At 41.3% G+C, this 25237-nt stretch overlaps 1 protein-coding gene across 8 annotated transcripts in view; it reads right to left on the bottom strand.

The window, feature by feature from the left end:
• The window catches only part of SUGCT (succinyl-CoA:glutarate-CoA transferase), a 1185368-nt gene that overhangs the window by 829838 nt on the left and 330293 nt on the right, over nucleotides 1-25237 (bottom strand). The gene's annotated exons all lie outside the window — the stretch shown is intronic.

Raw genomic sequence — 25237 nt, 5'->3', positions numbered from 1 at the left:
ATGATAAACTCCAAGACTAATGTATTGCTGTATATCGTGGTTCTGACATGCTCTTATTAAGCCGGACGACAAAGATGGCAGACCTGGGGCATTCATTAGCTTTTAACCGCTCCTCACACTGAAGTGTCACACTGAACTTATGGAATAGGCTCAGCTCATGAGCCCACTCCATACTCCCCCACCCGACGTCCAACTTATATATACGGCAAATGTCAGGAAGGGGTAAAAATTATTTTTTTTGGGGGGGGTTGGATCATTTTATTTACACAGAATGACTACTACTTTAAAGGTGCAAAATATATTTTTTACTGTGAAAAAAGCAATACTTAAGACAAAAAACCAAAGAACTTTACATAAGTATTGACCCCCAAAAAGTCAATACTTTGTGGAGCCACCGTTGGCTACAATTACAGATGTAACTCTCTTCGGGAATGTCTCTATTAGCTTACCACATCTAAACACTGGGATTTTTGCCCATTCTTCCAGGCAAAACTGCTCCAACTCCTTCATGTTAGATCGGTTGTGTTGGTGTACCGCGGTCTTCAAGTCATGACACAAATTCTGAATTGGATTGAGGTCTGGACTTTGACTAGGACATACCAAGACATGTACATTTTACTTCTTAAACCGCTCCAGTGTAGCTTTAACAGTATTTTTAGGCTCAAATTCTTGAAAGTGAACATCCATCCCATTTTCAAATCTCTGGTAGACCGAAACAGGTTTTCCTCCTAAATTTCCCTGTATTTAATGCCAGCCAATATTCCTTCAATCCTGACCAGTTTTCCAGTTCCTGACGATGAAAAGCATCCCCACAGCATGATGCTGTCACCACCATGCTTCACTGTGGGAATGGTGTTCTTGGGGTGATGGGGAGTGTTGGGTTTGCACCAGACATAGCATTTCTCATGATGGACAACAAGCTAAATTTCAGTCAAATCTGACCAGAGAATATTCTTGGGAGTTTACCATATGCTTTTTCGCAAACTCAAAACATGTTATCTAATCTTCTCTCCGCATACATTTTTTTGTTTTTTAATTTTAAAGTTTTTTATTTTTACGTCGATATTAGCGCTTTTTTTTTTGCGGGACAAGTTGTTTTTTTCACGGCACCATTTATTGTACCATATAATGTACTGGGAAACTGGAAAAAAATCTTTGTGGGATGGAATGGGAAAAAAACAGGGATCCCTCCGTTGTTTTTTGGGTATAGTTTTTACGGCGTTTGTAGTGCGTTAAAAACTACGTTAGCTTTATTCTGTGGGTCAATACCATTACGGTTTATACCAAATGTATATGGTTTTTTTTTATTCTACAACTTTCACAAGGAACAAACGAATTGTTAAAATTAAAATTAGTTTTGTTTCGTCATGCTCAGAGCCATAACTTTTTTCTTTTTCCATCGATTGACTAGTGTAAGGGCTTGTTTTTTGCAGTACAATTTTTATTGGTACATTTTGAGCTATATAAGGCTTTTTGATCACTTTTTAATTCCATTTTTTATGGGAGATGAAGTGACCAAAAAACAACGATTTTTGCGTTTTTTACAGCGTTTACTGTGCGGATTAAGTAATGTTATTTTGTAGCAGCTTGGACTTTTACAGACACGGGCAATACCAGTTTTGTTTAGAAAAAACTTTTTAATTTCCTTTAGGGGGAAAATGGAAAAAGTTGGTCCTTTTAACTTATTTATATATATATTTAATTATATTTATTTATATATATATATATATATATATATATATATATATATATATATATATATATATACACAGTGGATAGAAAAATTCTACTCACCCCTGCGGAATTGCCTCGTTTTTTCCTGCCGGAATCTCAGACAGAAAAAACGCAGTAGAATATAGTAGAAATCTCATCCATAAAAATTCTGAGCAGAAATTTACCTGTGGTGTGTATTTTTCGGAACACAGCATGTCAATTCCTGCTGGGGAAAGTGGCCAGAATTGTTGCGTTTTTCAGAGATGTCGTCTCCATCTCCTAACATTGTGTAAAACGCAGAAAGTACACACCATTTTCTGCCGTAAAAAACACAGGAAATTCAGCGTTTTTGCCGCAGCGGAATATCTGCGTTTTTCAACAGAATTGCTGAAGAAATTTTCTGCAGCAATTCCGTTGTGTGTGGTCAAGCCCTTAATGTGACCCATAATCTGTACAATTCCATTGAAAAACAAACTAAAAATAATTTAGAGGGGAAATATATAAATAACAAAACTACAATAATGTGGTTGCATAAGTGTGAACACCCTCTTATAATTGGGAATGTGGTTGTGTTGAGAATTAGCCAATTACATTTAAACTCCTCTTAAATAGTAGTTAGTACACACCTGCCATTATTTAAAGTGATTCTGAGTAACCCCATATAAAGTTTAGCTGTTCTATTAGGATTTTCCTTACCTTTACTTTGTTGCATGTGACAGCAAAAGCCATGGCCTGTAAAGAGCATACAACACATCAAAGGGATCTGAATAACGATTGCAGGTCCTTACTCCCTTTGCCCCCCCCCCACCCCCTAAACAGGGGTTGCAATTAGCCAAACTCTTACACTCCCATGATTTTGTTGATGCTTGGAGATCCGTCAATATCTTCACCAGGGATTAGACCTTTTATTCTCATGCCCATTCATCTTACTCTCACATAGATCACCTCTTCCCTTTTATCTCCGCTCTTAAATAGTCCACTCCATGCCAAAATACACCCCATTTCATGGTCAGATCACAACTTTTTTTTAACTGGACTGCTTCTGGCTTAAACCTCAGTCTAGTTCATGGCGTTTGAAAATTTCCCAAGAAATTGTAACTGAACTTCCAAATTAATTAGGCGACTGACACTTCCGTAGCTATCACCTGGGAGGCTCATAAAGCTACCCCTAGAGGAAAACTCATTCAGCTTGCCTCACAACTAAAAAGAACTAGAGACCAAACTCTTAAAGACAAGGAAGCAGCTTATTTAGCTTTAGTACGACAACAAAAGACAGATAATAAACTAGACTTACGCTGTAAAATTGAAGATGCCCGTACGGAACTTAACTTGTGCCTTACTACTATCGCAGAATGTCACATCCATTGCACGCAATATCGATTGTTTGCCCAAAGTGATAAACCAGGCACCCTTTTAGCTCGGAAACTCGCTCCTTTGTGCCATAATTTTATGGTCCCTAAAATAAGGCTAGCAAACGGTGATCTTACGCAACACCCTAAAGAGGTTCTTACTAGTTTCATTTCAAATCCGCTAAATCCCCAGGACCGGATGCGTTCTCTAACCTATACTATGAAAAAAATTGTGGATGTTTTGACCCCTCATTTGGTCACCCTTTTTAATTCTTTGAGGGACGGTGATTCTCCTGGACCTGAAGCACTCAAAACGTACATTTCGGTGATCCCAAAAAAACAGGTAAAGATCCCTCCTCTTGTCAGAAATATAGGCCAATATCGCTAATTAATATTGACCTGAAGATACTCACTAAAATCTTAGCAACGAGACTCAATGTTTTTCTAGAACAGTACATTCACCCTGATCAGGTGGGTTTTTGTACCAAACCGAAAAGCGGCTGATCAGACTAGTAGAATCATTTATCTTATATCCCTTCATTGTTCACATTGTCATGATTCAATCTATGGGGTTTGACCCCCGGATGCTGATTGCATTGTTTGATGTACAGTTTATCCTTTCTTGAAAATCTTCAATAAAAATTATTGAAACACAAAGGGTTCTGATTGTTGAAAGGCATCAGTCAGGAGAAAGGTACCAAAGAATTTCCAAGGCATTAGATATACCATGGAATACAGTGAAGATAGTCATCAAGAAGTGGATTACATTTGACACAACAGTGACATTACCAAGAACTGGACGTCCCTCAAAATTTGATGAAAAGACAAGACGAAAATTGGTCTGGGAGGCTACCAAGAGGCCTACAGCAACATTAAAGGTGCTGCAGGACTTTCTGGCGGGTACTGGTTGTTTAGTGCATGTGACAACAATCTCCCGTATTCTTCATATATCAGGGCTGTGGGGTAGGGTGGCAAGATGGAAGCCTTTTCTAACAAAGAAAAACATCCAAGCCAAGCTATGTTTTGCAAAGACCTACATCAAGTCTGCCAAAAGCATGTGAGAAAACATGTTATGGTCTGATGAGACCAAGGTTGAACTTTTTTTTTTTTCTTTATCAAAGTTTATTACATTTTCAATACAAACAAATAACAACTTCAATGCATTTGAATGAGTGGCAGTTCAACTGAACCACTTTACATAAGATTTTTGCATACAATGCGAATGTTATACATGTTATACATAAAGAGCATATGCATTATTGGCATCAAGCAGTGTACCTTGCGTAAGAACCATTCAATAAGGCACAAATAAGTACTGAAGAATTAGCACAATATAATCAGTCTGATGTATTATATAATATAGTGCAAAAAAAAAAAGGAAACATATAATAAAAATAAAATTAAGAGACAGGGGGGAGAAAAGAAAAGCAAAGAAAACGGAAGAGGGAAGGACCGTCTGATCAAGACGTACGGACGCCAAAGAAGATTTAGGTGTGTTCTTCCAGCCAGCGTGGCAGGGCTTCGCTTTCTGCAAACAGAATCCAGCTCCTCCATGTAGCCATGAATCTGTCTCGTTTGCCATTGTCCCCTGCCAGAAGGCCTTCCATTCTCATGATATGAGTTAATTCGGTAACCCATTCACGAAGAGAGGGGCATCTCGTGGATTTCCAGTGTCTAGGAATCACGCACCTAGCTGCAGTGAGAAAGTGCCTGAAAATACCTTTTTTCAAGGCTGTGACGTTGCCTGGCAAAAGGGACAGTAGTCCAATGGCAGGTTCAATAGGAGTCTGGGAATCAAACAGCACATTATATAGTTCGAATATGTTAATCCAGAATGGAGATAATATGGGACATTCCCACCATATGTGCAACATGGTTCCCAAAGCGGTAAGGCAGCGCCAACATTGGTCAGACACGGAGGGAAAAGCTTTATGTAACAAGACCGGGTATCGATACCAACGGGTGAGAATTTTAAAATTATTTTCCTGTGCGTAACAGGCTGATGGCAGTTTATGGGTAAGCAAAAAAATTTTTTGCCAATCCTCCTCCTGTATGTGCAACCCCAATTCGCGCTCCCATGCCTGTACAAATCTAAGTTGAGACAGTTCAGAGCAGTCACGAAGAAAGACGTGCATTGTTGATAACAGTTTGGTCGGCATGGAGGGTATCAGTAGGAAGACTTCCAGTGCTGTTTTGTCTAAGGTGATAGCCTCATTGTCTGGGAAAGAGGAAATGTATGCCCTAAGCTGTAGATACTCCATCCAAGATAGTCTTTTGTGAGGACATGATTCCCTCAAGGACAGTAAAGTGGGGAGCTCATGAGTGTCAGTAAGTGTGGAAGCTAGTCTGACATTGTCCTGCTTCTTCCAAGAAAGAAATTCCTCGACTCCCACTGCCGGTGTAAAGTCTGGATTGTCAAATAAAGGAGTGAAAGGACCAGGACAATGGGTTAGATTAAGAGCCGCTGCCTCCCTGTCCCAAGCCACTAAAAAGTTTTGAGTTAACGATGGTAGCATAGAGGTGTTTCTGAGCTGTTTGGCCATCCATGGGAGAGATGTTGGTCGTAAAGGGGAAGTTTCAAATTCCAAACGAACCCATTGTTTGTGTGTATATGATCTAAACCAGTCAGCGATTCTCATCAACAATGCTGCAGAGTGATATTTTTTAAAATCTGGTAGCCCCGCCCCTCCCTCCGATTTTGGTTTACAGAGCACTTTCAGGCTTATTCGGGGTTTTTTAGATCCCCAAATAAATTTATTTATGCTTCTATGTAACTGACGGAAGTAGGGTTGAGTTGCCAGAATCGGGACCGTCTGAAATAGATATAAAAATCTAGGTAAAATGTCCATTTTTACCGCATTAATTCGGCCAAACCAAGAAAGGCGAGCCGAAGAGTATTGTTCCACGTCTTTCATTGTGCGATGCAGTAAAGAGGTGTAATTCAGACGGAACAACTCTGTCAAATCCGTTGGGATATTGATTCCCAGGTACTTTAGAGATTTTTGCTGCCATTTAAATGGGAAGTTTTGTTTTAATTGTTCCACCAACTCACTGCTGAGGGAGACATTTAAAGCTTCAGTTTTAGAGTAGTTGACTTTGAAGTTGCTGAGCTGACTGAAACGTTCGAATTCCTTAAGGATGGATGGCAAAGTCACAATAGGTTCAGTTACATACAAGAGGAGGTCATCTGCATATAAAGCAAGTTTGGTATGCATTGATCTCACGTTTATGCCTTTTATGGATGAGTTTTTCCGCAATGCACTAGCCAAATGTTCCATGGTGAGCACGTATAAGATAGGGGATAACGGGCATCCCTGTCTAGTACCATTTGAAATATGCAGTGGATCTGATAATAGCCCATTCACGCGAACCCTGGCTGTAGGTTTTGTGTATAAAGACATTATTTTTCCAAGCATGTTGTTGCCCAAACCAATTTGTGACAATGCCCTCCCAAGGAATTGCCAACTTACCCTATCGAACGCCTTTTCGGCGTCTACTGAGAGCAGGCAGGTAGGGATCCGTTGTCGTTGTGCATAAGACATGTGAAGGATGGTCTTGTTTGTATTGTCTCTAGCCTCTCGTCCCTTGACGAATCCCACCTGATCATCGTGGATGAGAGACGGTAAAATAGGAGACATGCGTGATGCAATGATCTTCGCAAATAATTTGACATCCACGTTGATCAGTGAAATCGGGCGGAAATTAGGGCAAGACGTAGGGTCCTTCCCCGGTTTTGGTAGTAATGTGATGTGTGCCTCAAGCGACTGTTGGGCGAAGCCGCATGTTGTAGTGATGGAGTTGAAAACCCTTGTTAAAAAAGGAATTAGAAACTCCTGGAATGTTTTGTAGAATTTGTTATTGAAACCGTCAGGTCCCGGACTCTTTCGCAATGGAGAGTCCTTAAAAGCTTGCAGCACTTCGTCCTCTGTGAAATCGGACTCTAACATATCCGAGTCTGCATGGGAAAGAGTAGGGACTGGAGTCTCGTTCAAACACTCATCTATTTTGGACTGTAATGTTTCCACTGGAATGTCATGTAAGCTACCCTTAATATTGTATAGGGAAGAATAGTATTGCTGGAAACCCATGGTGATGTCCTTGGGATCAGAAACCACCTGCCCTGATGCTGTATGTAATTTAGGGATATATGCAGCCTGTGATCTGGGATGCAGCGCCCTTGCGAGAGGTCGTCCACACTTATCAGCGAGTTCATAAAAGTACTTCCGATTCCTGTCTCTATACCTCGTGTATGTTTGGTCGAGCAGCTCCCTAAGTTGGTTCCTAGCAAGGCCGAGTTCTGAGAATGTAGTGAGGAGTTGCGTGCGTTTATGTTGGGTCTCAAGGACATTGATCTTATCTAATAATTTGGTCATTTGGGCTCCTTTCTCCCTCTTCAGGCGTGACCCATGTTGAATGAGAACTCCTCTTAACACACATTTCAACGCCTCCCATTGCAGTGGTAGGGCTGTTGTATCAGCTGTATGATTAAGAATGAAGGACTGAATAGAGTTCTTCATTGCGGTCATACAGACTGTGTCGTTTAGGAGGTTGTCATTCAGCTTCCAGTTCTTAAAATGTTTCGGCTTATCTGGGATATCTAAAATCAGATACATCGGAGCATGATCCGACCAGAGTACATTCCCAATCATTGTGGTGGGTTTCCATGTGAGGAGATGGTGGCTGAGAAGGAACATGTCAATTCTACTATATGAATTGTGCAACGCTGAAAAGTAGGTGTAATCTTTGATTTGTGGGTGGAGCGTGCGCCACACGTCGACTAACTGCATTGTATGTAATGTAGATGATAAAGCTGACAAATGTGACCTAGGTACCGAGCTTTTACCAGACGAAGAGTCAAGATATCTGTCCAACACTAGGTTAAAATCGCCTCCAATTACCAGCAGCCCTTCTGAGAAATCAACCAGCCTACGCAACAATGACCTGCACACCCTAGCCTGATCCTGATTAGGCAAATAAAAGTTAGCCAACGTAATCACCTTGCCATGTAGAGAAATTTTGACAAATAAGTAGCGACCCTCCGTGTCTGACGCCGTCGCCAATACCTCGTGCAATAGGGACTTATGAATTGCAATACTAACCCCTTTGCTTTTGGACTCCGCATTCGTGCTATGATACCACTTGGAGTAATATTGAGTGCTAAGACAAGGGATGTGTGCTGTTTTAAAATGGGTCTCCTGTAAAAACAAGAGTTGGACCCTCCCTTTATGCATGTCATAAAGGATCTGTGCGCGTTTTTCAGGAGTATTAAATCCCCTGACATTCAGAGTGCACATCTTTAGGGAGGCCATCCCCTCACACTAAAAAGGCGGGAAGGGGGGAGGAAGGGGGATGAGTTTAGGTATAGGAGAAATTAAAACAAAAATACAAAGAAAACGAACTTCGAAAATGAAGTATAGAATAAGGGTGAAAACCCACTCTCTGATGACTAAATCAGAGAGATATTACAAACCAAGTAACACTGGCGAACCAGTGAATCCCTAATTGGAAGAGTGTCTAGTCAGGAACCTAGCGAACGCTTAGACTATCACCCCAGCAATATTACTGAAAAAAATATAGCAGGAAGAACAACATGAAATAATACAATATGAATAAGTATCAAGAGAACAGTATAGTATAGCACCAAAAGGAGCTATGGAGAACACCCGTTAAGCGGTATTATCTAAGGCAGTATGGTATGCCCCATGAGATGGTGCGGAACCTTAAATATACATTCAGAGGCAAATATTGGAACAGTGTACCATTAAAGTGACACATTTATGAAAAGTGCTAATGAACCTCGTCTATCTCTAAACGGAGCACAGTTGTATAAAAGCATATCACATCAAGGTATTCGTTCTAGATTCTCTCAAAAAACATCATGAACCCTTAACCTGTGTCCCTGTAGAATGAATAGAATACAAATAGGTAATCATGAGAGTTCCGCATCAAAGCCGGCAAGGGCTTATAATTATGCTACCTGTGGGTGAGTATTTATACTCACGACCACCTCTTAATTTTCTGGAACCGGTTCCATCTGTCGTCGCTCCTGACGCCGTCCACGAAGGGCTGGAGATCTGCCACGCCGACCTTGGTGCGCTCTTTGGGGAAGAAACGGAGTTGAGGGCCAGTCCAATATGGAGACTCTTGGGATGTCTAACGCCTCACAAAACTCTGGAATGTCGGCTAGCTCCCGGACGAAGAAGAGAACACCATCTTTCCTGACTTGAAGCTGGAACGGATATCCCCAAGAATATGGAATCCCATTCTCACGCAGAACATCCAGTAAAGGGCGCAAGTTCCTACGTTTATCCAAAGTAATTTTGGAGAGATCAGATAAGAGTTGAAGTTTCATCACCTCCCATACAATATCGCCTTTATCTCTGGCTTTTCGTAATATTTCTTCCTTCAGCGTGAAGTAGTGAATGCGGCACAGGATATCTCTCGGCCTATCAGGGTCTGCGTTTCTAGGACCCAGAGTGCGATGTGCTCTATCAATTTCCAGAGCAGATTCAGGCTCACGTCCCAGGAGAGAGTTGAATAGGCCCTTCAGGGTAGGAACTATAGAGGCAGTGCTATATGTCTCCGGCAGGCCACGGACACGCAAATTATTCCGCCGGTTGCGGTTTTCATGATCTTCAGCGATATTAAACAGCATATGGATTTGCTGAGTATGTTGCTCCAGTGTTGACTGATGTGCTGCTTGTGCCTGAGAAGTCGCTGTAATATCTCCATCCATGCGCTGTACCTGGTCTGTAAGCTGAGAAAGATTGCATGTCAGCGCCTGAATCTCAGATTTGTACGTTGTCTCCAATCTGCTCACATAAGCTTCCATGTCTCCCTTTGTTGGAACTGCAGCAAGTTGTTGTTTTAGCTCCATAAGCATATTCCCTGGAACAGAGATCATATCTGTCGCAACCATTTGCGTGGTTAGGCCTGTGTCATTCTTCTGAGGCGACGAGGAGCTAGGAGAGGAGTTTTGGGCTGGAGATGGGGGAGCTATAGGAGAAGCGTCCTGTACTGTGCTTCCATTTCCCCTGGTCCGGCGTTCAGGGCCCGGCGGCGCCATCTTGGATTTCTCTCCCCTCACTGTGTCGCCAAAATATCTCTGAATACCTCCGGTTAGTGCCCTCGATTGTGGTCTGGACGGTGTGCCTGTATGCCTGGGTGTTCTCCTGCTCATCGTGGTGCCGTTTGCCTCTGCCTTCTCATGCTAAAGAGCTTGCTGGGATGAAGTCTGTAGCGGAGCTCTCAGTCCACACATCCGCTCGGCGCCATTACCAGGCCACGCACCCAAGGTTGAACTTTTTGGCCATAATTCCAAAAGCTATGTTTGGCGCAAAGCCAAACACTGCACATCACCAAAAGAACACCATACCCACAGTGAAGCATGTTGGAGGCCGCAATACGCTTTGGTGCTGTATTTGTCTGCAGCTGAAACTGGGGATTTAGTCAAGGTGGAGGGAATTCTGAACAGTTCCAAATACCAGTCAGTAATGGCACAAAACCTGCAGGTCTCTGCTAAAAAGCTGAAGATGAATAGGAATTTCACCTTTCAGCATAACAACGACCCAAAGCATACCTCCAAATCAACAAAAGAATGGCTTCACCAGAAGAAGATCAAAGTTTTGGAATGGCCCAGCAAGAGCCCAGACCTGAATCTCATTGAAAATCTGTGGGGTGACCTGAAGAGGGCTGTACACAGGAGATGCCCTCGAAATCTGACAGAGTGTTTTTGCAAGGAAGAGTGGGCAACAATTGCCAAGTCCAAGATGTGGATAGACTTCTACCCAAAAAGACTGACTGCTGTCATAAAGTCAAAGGGTAATTCAACAAAGTATTAGTTTAAGGGTGTGCATATTTATCCAACAACATTATTTTTGTTCTTTACTTTTCCACCCTAAAAGATTTCAGTTTGTTTTTCAATACAATTCTACAGATTATAGGTGACATTAAACATGGAAAAAGTTCTTAAATGTTTCATCTTGTACTGATTTTTTGACATGACAAAAACCTGGCATTTTAACAGGGGTGTGTAGACTTTTTATCTTCACTGTATATACAATGTGTGCACAATTATTAGGCAAGTTGTATATATTATTGAACAACTAGAGTGCTGTCAGTCCAAAGTGTTAATAAACATCAAAATTGAATATTTAAAGAAAGTAAAAGTGAGGTTTTGGCATTCTTATGAGAATATCTATGCGTGCGTAATTATTGGGCAACTATTAGTGTGTAGAATTATTATGTAACAAAATGAAAAAGGCAAATATTCCCATCTCACTTGTTTATTTTCATCTGTTAAAGTGAAAAATCAGTGACCAATATAGCCACCCTTCTTTTAAATAACAGTTATAAGTCTTCCATCCATGGAGTCTGTCCGTTTCTTAATCTATTGACTATCAACTTTTTGTGCAGCAGCAACCACTGCCTCTGAGACACTGTTCTGTGTACTGTTTTCCTTCACCGTAAATCTGCTGTTTAACCCCTTAAGGACGCAGCCTAGTTTTGGCCTTAAGGCTCAGAGCCCATTTTTCAAATCTGACATATTTCACTTTATGTGGTAATAACGTCGGAATGCTTAAACCTATCCAAGCGATTCTGAGATAGTTTTCTCGTGACACATTGGGCTTCATGTTCGTGGTAAAATTTGGTCGATATATTCGGTGTTTATTGGTGAAAAATTGCAAAATTTAGAGAAAATTTTGAAAAAATAGCATTTTTCAGAATTTAAATGCAGAATATAAAACAGACGGTAATACCACCCAAAATAGTTACTAGTTCACATTTCCAATATGTCTACTTTAGATTGGCATCGTTTTTTGAACATTCTTTTATTTTTCTTGGACGTTACAAGGCTTAGAACATAAACAACAATTTCTCATATTTGTAAGAAAATTTCAAAAGCCTTTTTTTTAAAGGTACCTCTTCAGTTCTGAAGTGGCTTTGAGGGGCCTATGTATTAGAAACCCTGATAAAACACCCCATTTTAAAAACTAGACCACTCAAAGTATTCAAAACAGCATTTAGAAGGTTTTTTAACCCTTCAGGCATTTCACAGGATTTAAAGCAAAGTGGAGGTGAAATTTGCAAATTTCATTTGTCTTGCTGAATTTCAATTTTATAAAAAAAAAAATCTGTAACACAGAAGGTTTTACCAGAGAAACACTACTAAATACGTATTGTCCAGATTCTGCAGTTTTTAGAAATGTCCCACATGTGGCTCTATTCTATTTTTTTTTACAGCGTTCACCGTGCGCTATAAATGACATATTCACTTTATTCTGCGAGGCGATACGATTATGGCGATACCCTATGTTTATAGTTTTTTTTTTATGTCTTGTGGCGTTTGCACAATAAAATAGGTTTTGTAAAAAATCATTCACTTTTTGTGTTGCATTATTCTAAGCGCCAGAACTTTTTTATTTTTCAATCAATAAAGCCGTGCGAGGACTTATTTTTTCGTAATGAACTGCAGTTTCGATCAGTACCATTTTTAGGTACATGCGACTTTTTGATCTCTTTTTATTCCATTTTTTGGGAGGTGAAGTTAGATTTGGTAGAGGTGGACCAGGGTTACCACCTCTACCTGGATAATTTTTATACCAGCGTTCCACTCAGGAGCGTAGCTAAAGGCTCATGGGCCCCGATGCAAAAATTCTTACTGGGCCCCCCGCAAACTTCTCATGGCCGACGGTCCGCAGCTTTCAGCTGCATCGCTGGGTCTCCTAAGTGACCCAACAATGCAGCACTAGCAGCCGGGGCGTCACTAAGGCTGGGTTCACACACATTATTTACGGACGTAATTCGGGCGCTTTAGCATTGAATTACGTCCGAAAATGCGGCTCAATAGCGTTGGCAAACATCTGCCCATTCATTTAAATGGGTCTTACGATGTTCTGTGCCGACGGTCATTTTTTTTTACGCGCCACTGTCAAAAGGCGGCGCGTAAAAAAGACGCCCGCGTCAAAGAAGTGCCTGTCACTTCTTCAGACGTAAATGGAGCCGTTTTCCATGGACTCCATAGAAAAACAGCTCCAATTACGTCCGTAATGGACGCAGCGAAAGACGCCTGCACATGCCATTACGGCTGAAATTACGGTGCTGTTTTCCCCTGAAAACAGCACCGTAAATTCAGCCGTAACAGACGCTGCCGTGTGAACATACCCTCAGGGCTTAAAATGTCAGGGAAATAGCCCCAATACATATGTGTCCGCCCAAAAAAAAGTGTGTATATGAGACAGCATAGCATATCTATAGCACTACGACCCTATAAACTATGGATAGGATTAGATACAGTGGCTCAGCAGACAGTATCACACATGATAGGATTAGATACAGTGGCTCAGAAGGCAGTATCACACATGATAGGATTAGATACAGTGGCCCAGCAGACAGTATCACACATGATAGGATTAGATACAGTGGCTCAGCAGACAGTACCACACATGATAGGATTAGATACAGTGGCTTAGCAGACAGTACCACACATTATAGGATTAGATACAGGGGCTCAGAAGGCAGTATCACACATGATAGGATTAGATACAGTGGCTCAGCAGACAGTATCACACATGATCGGATTAGATATAGAGCCCAGCAGACAGTATCACACATGATTGGATTAGATACACAGCTCAGCAGACAGTATCACACATGATTGGATTAGATACAGGGCCCAGCTCGCTGACATTGCGTCTCCAGCGCTGGACCCAGGATAGGTAAGAATAATAATTTTGCTTCTTTATGTGTTACTGATTATTTTTGTGTGTTTGTGTTTTTTTTACAGGTTCGGTTGTTGGACTTCGGATTCGAGGACTTCAATGACGGCGTTTTTTTTATTCTCAATAAAATGGTTAATGAAGGTTGTGTTTTTTTATTTCAATAAAATATTTTTTCTATGTGCTTGTATCTTTTTAAACTTTATTATCACCGCCTTAGTAATGGCCGCTGGCTGATTGACAACCTCCATTACTAAGGCGAGGCTTAATGTTAGCCGGTGAAGAGGCTACACTAACCCCCATTATTACCCCGGTACCCACCGCCACCTGGAGTACTGGGAAGAGCCGGGTACGAACCAGTACCCGACCATCTGTAGTGATGGGCAGGCACCGGGGTGGCCGCAGGCTGGTAGTATTATGCTGGGGAAGGCCAAAAACAGTGGCCCTTCCCACCCTTGTAATGCTGCCTGCTGCTGCTGTGTTGTATCTGGCTGGTTAGGAAAATTGGGGGGGACCCCACATCGTTCTTTCCAATTATTTTTTATTTTTTTAAATGACGTGGGGTCCCCCCCATTTTTCATAACCAGCCAGATACAATAAAGCAGCAGCAGCCTAGCATCACCAGGGTAGGAAGGGCCACTGTTTTTGGCCTTTCCCCTCCTGATAATACCAGCCTGCGGCCACCCCAGTGGCCGACCATCACTACAGATGGTCAGGTACTGGATCGTACCCAGCTCTTCCCAGCACCCCTGGTGGCGGTGGGTACCGGGGTAATAAAGGGGGTTAGTGTTAGCCTCTGCATCGGCTAAAACTAAGCCCCGCCTTAACAATGGATGCTGTCAATCAGCCGGCGGCCATTACTAAGGCGGTAGAAGTATAGTTAAAAAAAAAACACAAAGACATAGAAAAAATATTTTATTGAAATAAAAAAAAAACCCACACAACCCTCATTAACCATTTTATTGATAATAAAAAAAAAGCTGTCATCGGTCGTAGTCCAACGACCGAACCTGTAAGAAAACACACAAAAAATGATTAGTAACACGTGTGTTAGGCTTAGATACAGGGTCCATGTGTAATACTGTCTGTGGGAGCCTGTATCTAAGCCTACCACAACGTAGGCTTAGATACTGGGTCCAGCAGACAGTAATCTTATACAGTATAAGATTACTGTGTGCTGGGGCCCTGTATCTAAACCTACAGTGTGGTAGGCTTATATACAGGGCTCAGCAGACAGGATCACACATGGGCCATGTATCTAAGCCTACCATGTGATTGGCTTAGATACAGGGCCCAGCAGACAGGATCACGCATGGGCCATGTATCTAAGCCTACCATGTGATTGGCTTAGATACAGGGCCCAGCAGACAGGATCACACAATCTGTGATCCTGTCTCATGGGCCCTCTAAGCCTGTTACATCGTAGGCTTAGGGGTTGTACAGTCCCTAAACATTGATGGCCTATCCTCAGGATAGGCCATCAATAGCTGATGTGTATCTCGGGACCCGCAAATCAGCTGTTTTGAAGGGGCCACAGCACTCGTACGAGAGCTGCTTCCCCTTCATTTCACTACTCGCCCACACTGTGAATCGCCGACACGGATTCACAGTGTGACCGGAATGAAGTGACAGGAACGAAGGGGAGCAGCTCTCGTACGAGTGCTGCGGCCCCTTCAAAAAGGCTGATTGGCGGGTCCCGGGAGTCGGACCCCGCCAGTCAGGGCTAACCTTACCTTCCTCTTCGGCCACGGCGGGAGTTCTGTCGTCTCGATGCTGTGCGCGGCGCATAGCGCTGTGACGTCATGCGCTGCGCACAGCGCTTGACGTCAGGACCTCCGCTGCTATCCGGAATCAGGAAGGTAAGTAAAGTATGTTACTATAGTAACAGGGGCCCGCGGCCCGAGTTACTATAGTAACTTTTTATTGATGTGGTGCGGGGGGCCGTGGGCCCCCCTGGCTTCGGGGCCCGGTCGCAATTGCGACCGCTGCGACCCCTATAGCTACGCCAGTGGTCCCACTCTTCAACTGCCTCGCTTCCAATCCTGTGGCATGCGGCACTGCTAGAAGAAACCTGAGGGGCCTCCCTAAGACTCTGCAGGGCAAACAAGAAGGGGTGAGAGCAGGGCACATTCTAGCAGCAACATATTGTGTGTCACGTACAAGGACAAGAGAGATGCCACACCAGTACCCATGTACCTGTACGAGATACCAGTAGAGAGACCCCCAAACCAGACTGCATCCTGGACTACAATAGGTACATGGGAGGGGTGGACTTGTCAGATCAAGTCCTGAAGCCCTACAGCGCCATGCGGTGTGGTATAAGAAGCTGGTCATGCACATCATTATCAAGAACCTAATCTTCAAGAAGGGGGCACCCAGTACTTCTTGAAGCGAGGCCACACGCATCGTACCAGGGCAACACTTTCCAGAAGAAGTTCCCCAAACTGGCAAGAAGGGAAAAAGTCAAAAGGGGTGCAAAGTCTGCTATAAGAGGGGGATAAGGGAGGACACAATATATCAATGTGACACGTGTACCGAAAAAACAGAGCTCTGTATGAAAGAGTGTTTTAAAATTTATCATACATCCCTTGGTTTATAATTTACCCCAATTTTACTTACCCTGATGTACTCCGCACAGCTTATCCCCCCTTATCTTTCCCTTCTGAGCCCTGCTGTGTGCCCAGGCAGCTGTTAACAGCCACATTGAGGGTATTGCCATACCCGTGAGAACCCACATTACAGTGTATGGGGTGTATGTCTCCGGTCAAAATGCTCACTACACCTCTAGATGAATGCCTTAAGGGTGTAGTTTTTAAAACGGGGTCACTTCTTGCGGGTTTCAACTGTACTGGTACCTCAGGGGCTTCTGCATACATGACTTCGCACCAGAAAATCCCCAGTAGGTCAAATGGTGGTCCTTTCCTTCTGAGCCCTCCCATGGGCCCAAACCGCAGTTTATCACCACAAATGGGGTATTGCTGCACTCAGGACAAATTGCGCAACAGAATGAAGTATTTTATTTCTTGTGAAAATAAGAAATTTTCAGCCAAAACTACATATTATTGGAAAAAAATTAATTTTGTTTTAATTCCCAGCTCAATTAAAATAAGTTCTGTGAAAAAACTATGGGGTCAAAACGGTCACAACACCCATAAATGAATTCCTTGAGGGGTGTAGTTTCCAAAATGGGGTCACTTCTGGTGGGTTTCCATTGCTTTGATACCTCTGGGGCTCTGAAAATGCGACATGGCACCCGAAAACCAATCCAGCAAAATCTGGACTCCAAAGAACAAATAGCGCTCCTTTCCTTCTGAGCCCTCCCATGGGCCCAAACGGCAGTTTAGCACCACAAATGGGGTATTGCCGCACTCAGGACAAATTGGGCAACAAAATTTAGTATTTTATTTCTTGTGAAAATAAGAATTTTTGAGCTAAAACGACATATTATTGGAAAAAAGGACAAATTGGGCAACAAAATGGGGTATTATGTTCCCTGTGAAAATAAGAAATTTTGATCACAAATTACATTTTATTGGAAACAATGAAATTTTTTTAATTTCACAGCCCAATTCAAATAGGTGCTGTGAAAAAACTGTGCGGTCAAAATGGTAATAACAACCATAAATGAATTCCTTGAGGGGTGTAGTTTCCAAAATGGGGTCACTATTGGGGGATTCCTACTGTTTTGGCACCTCAACATCTTTTCAAACCTGGCATGCTGCCTAAAATATATTCTAATAAAAAAGAGGCCTCAAAATGCACTAGGTGCTTCTTTGCTTCTGGGGCTTGTGTTTTAGTCCAAGAGCGCACTAGAGCCACATGTGGGACATTTAAGTTAAGTAATGGTATATTGTAATAGTTCTGAGTTTTACGTATCCAGCGATACCAATTTTGTTGACTTTTTTATTTTTTAAATTACTTTAGAGGAAAAATGGGAAAGGTTTTTTTTTTGGGACTTTAACCCCTTCCCGCACAATCACGAACAGTTACGTGATGGGAACTGGTGTCTTAACACATTTCCACGTAACTGTACGTGAAGGAGCTGGAGCTAGCTCAGGAGCTGAGCCAGCACCATCACCGCCGGGTGCCAGCTGTATGTTACAGCTGGCACCCTGAGGTATCGACCAGGACCGGAGCTAGAATCCGATCCGGCCGATTAACCCCTCAGATACTGCGTTCAATAGAGATCGCAGCATGTGAGAAGTTTTTAGCAACCGGCACCCCAGCAATATGATTGCTGGGTTGCCGGTGGCTGTAAAGGTGATCGGAGGCCCAATACTTACCTCCCGATCAGCAACAGAAGTCTCCTATGCCCCACTCGGCAGCGGGGCCTAAAAGGCTTCCGGTACCATCGGCAAGATGGCGTCGCCTCAGCTTCCGGCTCAGACGCTGAGCCGGTGTCATCAGCAGTGGGTGTCCGCTATCTCCAATTCCTTCCATTAACCCCTTTGATGCAGCGATCCACTGCGATTGCTGCATTTTAGAGGTTTGTAGCAAATCAGCAGCCTGCCATGCAATGGCAAGGCTTCCAACTGCTACTATGGCAACAGGAGGCCTAACAATGGCCTTCTGTCTGCCATTACGGAAGCCGATTAGGCCCCGCCCAGAGGCAGAGCCTGATCGGCTTGCGGTCAGTGAACAACTGACAGTTCCAATACATTGCACTACATAGGTAGTGCAATGTAGTAGAACATCAAACAAACAGTTGGATCATCAAGTCCCCTTAGTGGGACTAAAGAAAAATAAAAGTTGTAAAAAATAGAATAAGAGTTTAAAGTAAAAAAAATAAAATAAAACACAAATCGCCCCCTTTTTCACTTATCAAGTCATTTATTATTGAAAAAAATAATAAACCATACATATTTTGTATCGCTGCGACCGTAACGACCTGAACTATAAAAATATTATGTTATTTATCCCGTGCAGTGAACGCCGTAAAAAAACAACTAAAAAAGGCTGCCATAATTGATGTTTTTTTGGTCACTTTGTCTTAAAATTTTTTAAATAAAAGTGATCAAAAAGTTGCATGTATCCAAAAATGGTACCTATAAAAACTATAACTCGTCTCGCAAAAAACAAGCCCTCATACAGCTCCATCGACAAAAAAATTTAAAAGTTATGGCTCTTACAACATGGCAACAGAAAAAAATACATTCTCTTTACAAAAGTCATTTTATTGTGCAAAAAGTTGTAAAACATAAAGAATTGCTATAAATTAGGTATCGCCTGAATCGTACTGACTTGCAGAGTAATGTCAACATGTAGTTTATAACGCATGGTGAACGCTGTATAAAAAAAAACTAAAAAACGATGGCAGAATTGCTGTTTTTTTGTCAACTTGCCTCCCAAAAAAAAGGATAAAAAGTGATCAAAAAGTCGCATGTACCCCAAAATTGTACCAATAATAACTACAGCTCATCTCACAACAAAATAGCCCTCATACCACTACATCTATGAAAAAATTTAATAATTTAAGGCTCCAATAAGTCCGGAAAGAAAAATATCCAGTTGTGCAGCCCGAGGGGAACATTACTTCTGTTTCAAGAGGCGTATTATCAAGGCATTAAAATTAGGGAACCAAGAAGGGGAGGGCCCCAACATATTTGCTGGAAGCGAGGGTGCCCGTATTATACCAGGACAACACTTTCAGGCAAAATTCCCCAAACTGCAAAGGTGCAGAGTGTGGACCAAAAAGGGGAATAAGGAAGGACATCTCTCAGTGCGACACCGGCCTGTGCAGAAAGGATTGTGTCACAGCGTAACACACATCAATGGATTATTATTTTTTTTTTGTTTTACCTTATTATTATACCACCTGACTATGCCCCTGATGTACTCTGCCCAGCTCACATATGCCCCACATTATAAATGGAAACACTAATAAGACTCCACACAAAACTATTACCAAGCAAAATCCATGCTCCAAAAGCCAAATGGCGCTACCTCCCTTCTGAACCCTACAGCGTGCCCAAACAGCAGTTTATTTCCACATATATGGCATCGCCATACCTGGGAGAACCCTTTTAACAATGTTTGGTGTGTGTGTCCCCAGTGGCACAAGCTGGGCACGACACATTTGCCACTGAACTGGCATATCTAGGGAAAAATGTTAATTTTGACTTTGCACCTTCCAGAGCGCAATCATTTATGGAAAAGACCTGTGGGGTCAAAATGCTCACTATACCCCTAGATAATTTCCTCAAGGGGTATAGCTTCCAAAATGGGGTCACTTTTGAGGGATTTCCACTGTTTTGGCACCGCAAGAGCCCTTCAAACCTGACATGGTGCCTAAAATATTTTCTAATAAAAAGGAGGCCCCAAGATCCTCTAGGTGCTCCTTTGATTCTGAGGCCTTCAGTCCATTAGCACACTAGGACCACATGTGGGATATTTTTTAAAACTGGAGAATCTGGACAATAAATATTGAGTTGCATTTGTCTGGCAAAACTTTCTGTGTTACCAAAAAAAATAGATTAAATATGAATTTCTGCAAAAAACTAAATGAAAATTGAAAATGTCACATCTACTTTGCTTTAATTCCTGTGAAACGTCTAAAGGGTTAAGAAACTTTCTAAATGCTGTTTTGAATACTTTAAGGGGTGAAGTTTTTAAAATGGGGTGACTTATTGGTGCTTACTATTATATAAGGCCCTAAAAGCAGCTTCACAACTGAACTGGCCCCTTTAAAAATAGCCTTTTGAAATTTTCTTGAAAATGTGAGAAATTGCTGCTAAAGTTCTAAGCCTTGTAACGTCCTAGAACAATAACAGGATGTTCAAAAAACAATGCCAATCTAAAGTAGACATATGGGGGATGTTAATTAGCAACAATTTTGTGTGGTATTACTATCTGTCTTACAAGCAGATACATTAAAATTTAGAAAAATGCAAAGTTATTACCACATAAAGTGACACGTCAGATTTGAAAAAATGGGTCTGGTCCTAAAGGCCAAAATGAGCTTGGTCCTCAAGGGGTTAAATATATTATATATTTTTTTCACTAATAACTTTATTAACTTTTTTTTTTACACATTTTATTAGTTAGATTAGTTACATTTATCATTAGATCACTGGTTCAATACACTGCAATACTAATGTATTGCAGTATATTGTAACTTTTACAGACTCCTGTAACAGCGCAATCGCTGTTCCTGTCCTTTAGTCCCGGGTGTCAGCTGTTATACACAGCCGACACCTGCAGCATATGGAGCGGGCTCAGCGCATTTATAGGGAACCTGTCATCAGCATTTCACCTACTAAAACAGCAATACCTGGTGGTACTGGGGGAAAAAATCACTTTTATATAACCTATAATTGTCTTCTTAGTCGGCTCTGTAGCTTTAGTATTCAGTTTTTAGTGTTCCCACACCGTATGCTAATGAACATAAAAGAGTTACATCTTCGTTTGAAAAGAGTCAAATTTTCATTCAAGTCTTTCCGAGTTTACCCCGCCTCCTTACTTTTGATTGACAGCTCCTCGCCTTTCCCCAGCACACAAAATCCTGCGCTTGTGCATTGATGTCCTCTTCTGGGGTGTGCGCACAAAGGGACACCAGATTATTACGATAAAAGGCGCAAAATGTTTGCAGACCGTTATTTACATTCGGAGGAGTTTAGGAGAAGATATAACGGCAATTAACTTTTTATAGCAGCGGCCAGTGAGGAATATGTAAAGCTCAATAGGTGAAATGCTGGTGACAGGTTCCCTTTAAGGAGTTCAGTCATGGGTTACTCGAATATAAAAATATACCATGTCCTGAGGAGAAAGTACTCTCTGAAAGCTTTAATCACAAAATTTAGTGTCTTTGCAGTCTAATTAAATACTACAATCATTGTACAAAGCTTTGGTGTGACTGCAGTCCAATGTTTGTCATGCACCGAGATGCAGATTTTCAAAATCATTTACATTCTTGGTTACTAAACAGCAGACATCTGCATAAAGGAGCTGGTAGGAAAATCCGTATTTTAGTCCAGGAGAAAGCGGTGACTCCTCTGTGTTGTAATAAGCGACTTGCCACTTTAATACATTCCACATGTCAGCTGTAATTTGCTGCTAATTTCCTACTTAATGAATGTACAGAGACGGAACCTCTCTTTCTGATTATTTATTCATCATCTGGGTTAAACTGGTGATAAAAGGTTGAGAAATATGTTTGCAAAAGGAACACATAAAACATATTGTGCCATCAGCAAGTATAATGTATGAACAGGCCAATAAATTGCAGATGTTTTTCTTTAAATGAGCTCAACACTGAAAACACATGGACTAAAGAAAGTACTCAAAGGCATAAACTGGAATGTTTTAAAAGCACGTCTATTGAGCAGTGTGGTTTATCAAGCCAAATAAAAGGTCCAAACAGCAAAAGATGCTCCTTCAGAATTCAAAGTGCGATACCTCCTGTTGAGCGAACAGACGAACAACAAACATATTGGCGAAATAATATTTTAGAATCACATGGCTTTTTTGTTTTGGATGTGATGTGAAGCTTGTCAATTATGAATTAAGTTATTTGTTGCTTAATTCTCTATTAATATTGTGATGAAACATGTAGACTAAGCCCTAATGCACACAACCGTGTATGCTGTCCGAGTCTCGTCCGGGATTCAGAAAAAGATAGAACATGTACTATCTGTCCACGGATTGAAGAGTCGGGTCCGTGATTCACCCACTAAAGTGAATGGGTCAGTGAAAACTATCAGGTGCCATTAGCACAATCTTATAGCGATGTACAAACAAATATGGAGAACATCAGAGAAATCACTTGACCAAACAAAACAAAGTCTGGATTTGATCCTTACAGACTATGTTCATACTAAATAGAATCCAGAGAACCACTCACTCAAGATCGACTCTATTTTTATCAGGGAGACTAGATGAGAAAACAGATTCCCGCTATATAGTGTCAAAGACAGTACTTGAGAATTCCCAATGCACAATACTTCTATTAAATAAAAAAAATGTGTAGACTATTGCCACTGTTAATTATACTAACAAAAACTCAAGATTGAAATGTTTAGTTATGATTGTTCGTAAGGTCAGAACATGCTCCCTCCCTTCTTTTCCCCCTCCCCTTCTGTATGTTTTTTAAAAAAAAGAAATGTAACGGCTTCTACCTGGGTTTTCCGTTTTTCATGATATAAAATTTAACACAATCCATGTACAAACATTATACCTGACCTAAAGAGGGGACCGATGCGGTCCAGAAACACGTAATCCACATGAATAAAGAAACAATTTTATTTTATTCATCTTATTTGTACTTACTAGCCTGGCATTGTTACCAAGATACTGCATGAACATTATTCTTCTCTTGCTTACAATATTATCCCCAAGACAAGGATTCATCCTTCCAGGGACAGCAGTAGGTGGCTATCGGCATAGACCAATACCACAGAGACTCACATCCACTAGATTCCCTGGTGGTGTGCCCACTACCGGAGAAAATGCTTTCTGCTGAGTCTTTTGGCAAAGGACCACTTCCAATTGTACAAACCGTACATAAGATTACATCGCCTCAGAGGAGTGCCAGCTTTCCCCTTTTTTTCTTCACTTGCACATTTACAAACTCACTGGGACAACGGAAAAGCACATATTTTTCCATCAAGCTTTACTCCACAAACCCAGGAGGGTTCACCTCACGGAGACCAACTAAGGAGAAAGGCGAACCCGGGGCCATCCTCAATCAACACTATGGATTACTTTACGGACCAACACAATCTAGGTACCCAATTAATTGACTATTATACCAGGGACACGAGGCATGGAAAAATTCCAGAATCCACTAACAGGGAGTCCTCTAACCCTGAGTCTACAAAAACTATGACTGATCATTTTTTAAAGGTAGAAGATCTCATCAAAGAAGAAATCTTCCATAATTTGGATGCCACCTTTCTTTCCTTATACTATTAATTTGTGTTTTTATTTAATAAAATATTATATTGACTTTATTTATTTTTTCACACACGTTTTTTTTTATTAACACTTTCTTACTGTACTGGGGGCTTCCATGTTTTATTTCATCTGTGTATATGTCTCTTAACGACACATACACAGATGGAACACGGCAGCCCAGTGCATAGGACACAAGGAACGCCTGCCGTTCATTGCATCTGCCATCTGGCTCTTTACTGCGCAAGCGCAGTTCAGAGCAACCCAACAGAGAAGCTTGTTTGTAGGGAGATAGCAGGCCCCATTATGAAGACTGACCGGCCACACTGCAAAAAACTGAAATAAATTAACTTTTTGATGATATTCTAATTCATTGAGAAGGACTAATATATATAGATACATACATACAAACATATATAGATACATTAACCCCTTCCCTCTTTAGCCACTTTTGACCTTCCTGACAGAGCCTCATTTTTCAAATCTGACATGTGTGACTTTATGTTGTAATAACGTCGGAATGCTTTCACCTATCCAAGCGATTCTGAGATTGTTTTCTCATGACACATTGCACTTTAAGTTACTGGCAAAATTTGCTCGATATGTTCAGTATTTAATTGTGAAAAACTTTTAGCGAAAAATTGCAAAAATTTGCATTTTTCTAAATTTAAATGTATCTGCTTGTAAGACAGGCAGTTATAACACACAAAATTGTTGCTAATTAACATCCCCCATATGTCTACTTTAGATTGGCATCGTTTTTAGAACATCCTTTTACTTTTCTATGACATCACAAGGCTTAGTACTTTAGCAGCAATTTCTCACATTTTCAAGAAAATGTCAAAAGGCTATTTTTACAGGGGCCAGTTCAGTTGTGAAGTGGCTTTGAGGGCCTTATATATTAGAAACCCCCAAAAAGTCACCTTATTTTAAAAACTTCACCCCTCAAAGTATTCAAAACAGCATTCATAAAATGTCTTAACCCTTTAGGCATTTCACAGGAATTAAAGCAAAGTAGAGGTGAAATTTACAAATTTCATATTTTTTTGCAGAAATTAATTTTTAATATTTTTTTTTTTTATAACACAGAAGGTTTTACCAGAGAAATGCAACTCTATATTTGTTGCCCAGTTTCTGCAGTTTTAGGAAATATCCCAAATGTGGCTGTAGCATGCTACTGGACTGAAGCACAGGCTACGGAAGCAAAGGAGCACCTAGAGGATTTTGGGGCCTTATTTTTGTTAGAATATATTTTAGGCTCTTGCGTTGCCAAAACAGTCAAAATCCCCCAAAAGTGACCCCATCTGGGAAACTACAAACCTCAAGGAAATTATCTAGAGGTATAGTGAGCATTTTGACCGCACAGGTTTTTTACAGAAATTATTGGAAGTAGGCCGTGAAAATTAAAATCGAAATTTTTTCAAAGAAAATGTAGGTTTAGCTAATTTTTCTAATTTCCACATGTACTGAAGGAGAAAAAGCACCGTAAAATTTGTAAAGCAATTTCTCCCGAGTAAAACAATACCCCACATGTGGTAATAAACGGATGTTTGGACACACGGCAGGGCT

Source organism: Rhinoderma darwinii, chromosome 5 (assembly GCF_050947455.1).
Source record: "Rhinoderma darwinii isolate aRhiDar2 chromosome 5, aRhiDar2.hap1, whole genome shotgun sequence".
Taxonomy (NCBI): Eukaryota; Metazoa; Chordata; class Amphibia; order Anura; family Rhinodermatidae; genus Rhinoderma; species Rhinoderma darwinii.
Note: the sequence above shows the minus strand (reverse complement) of the source record. Positions and strands in the feature narration are given on the sequence as shown.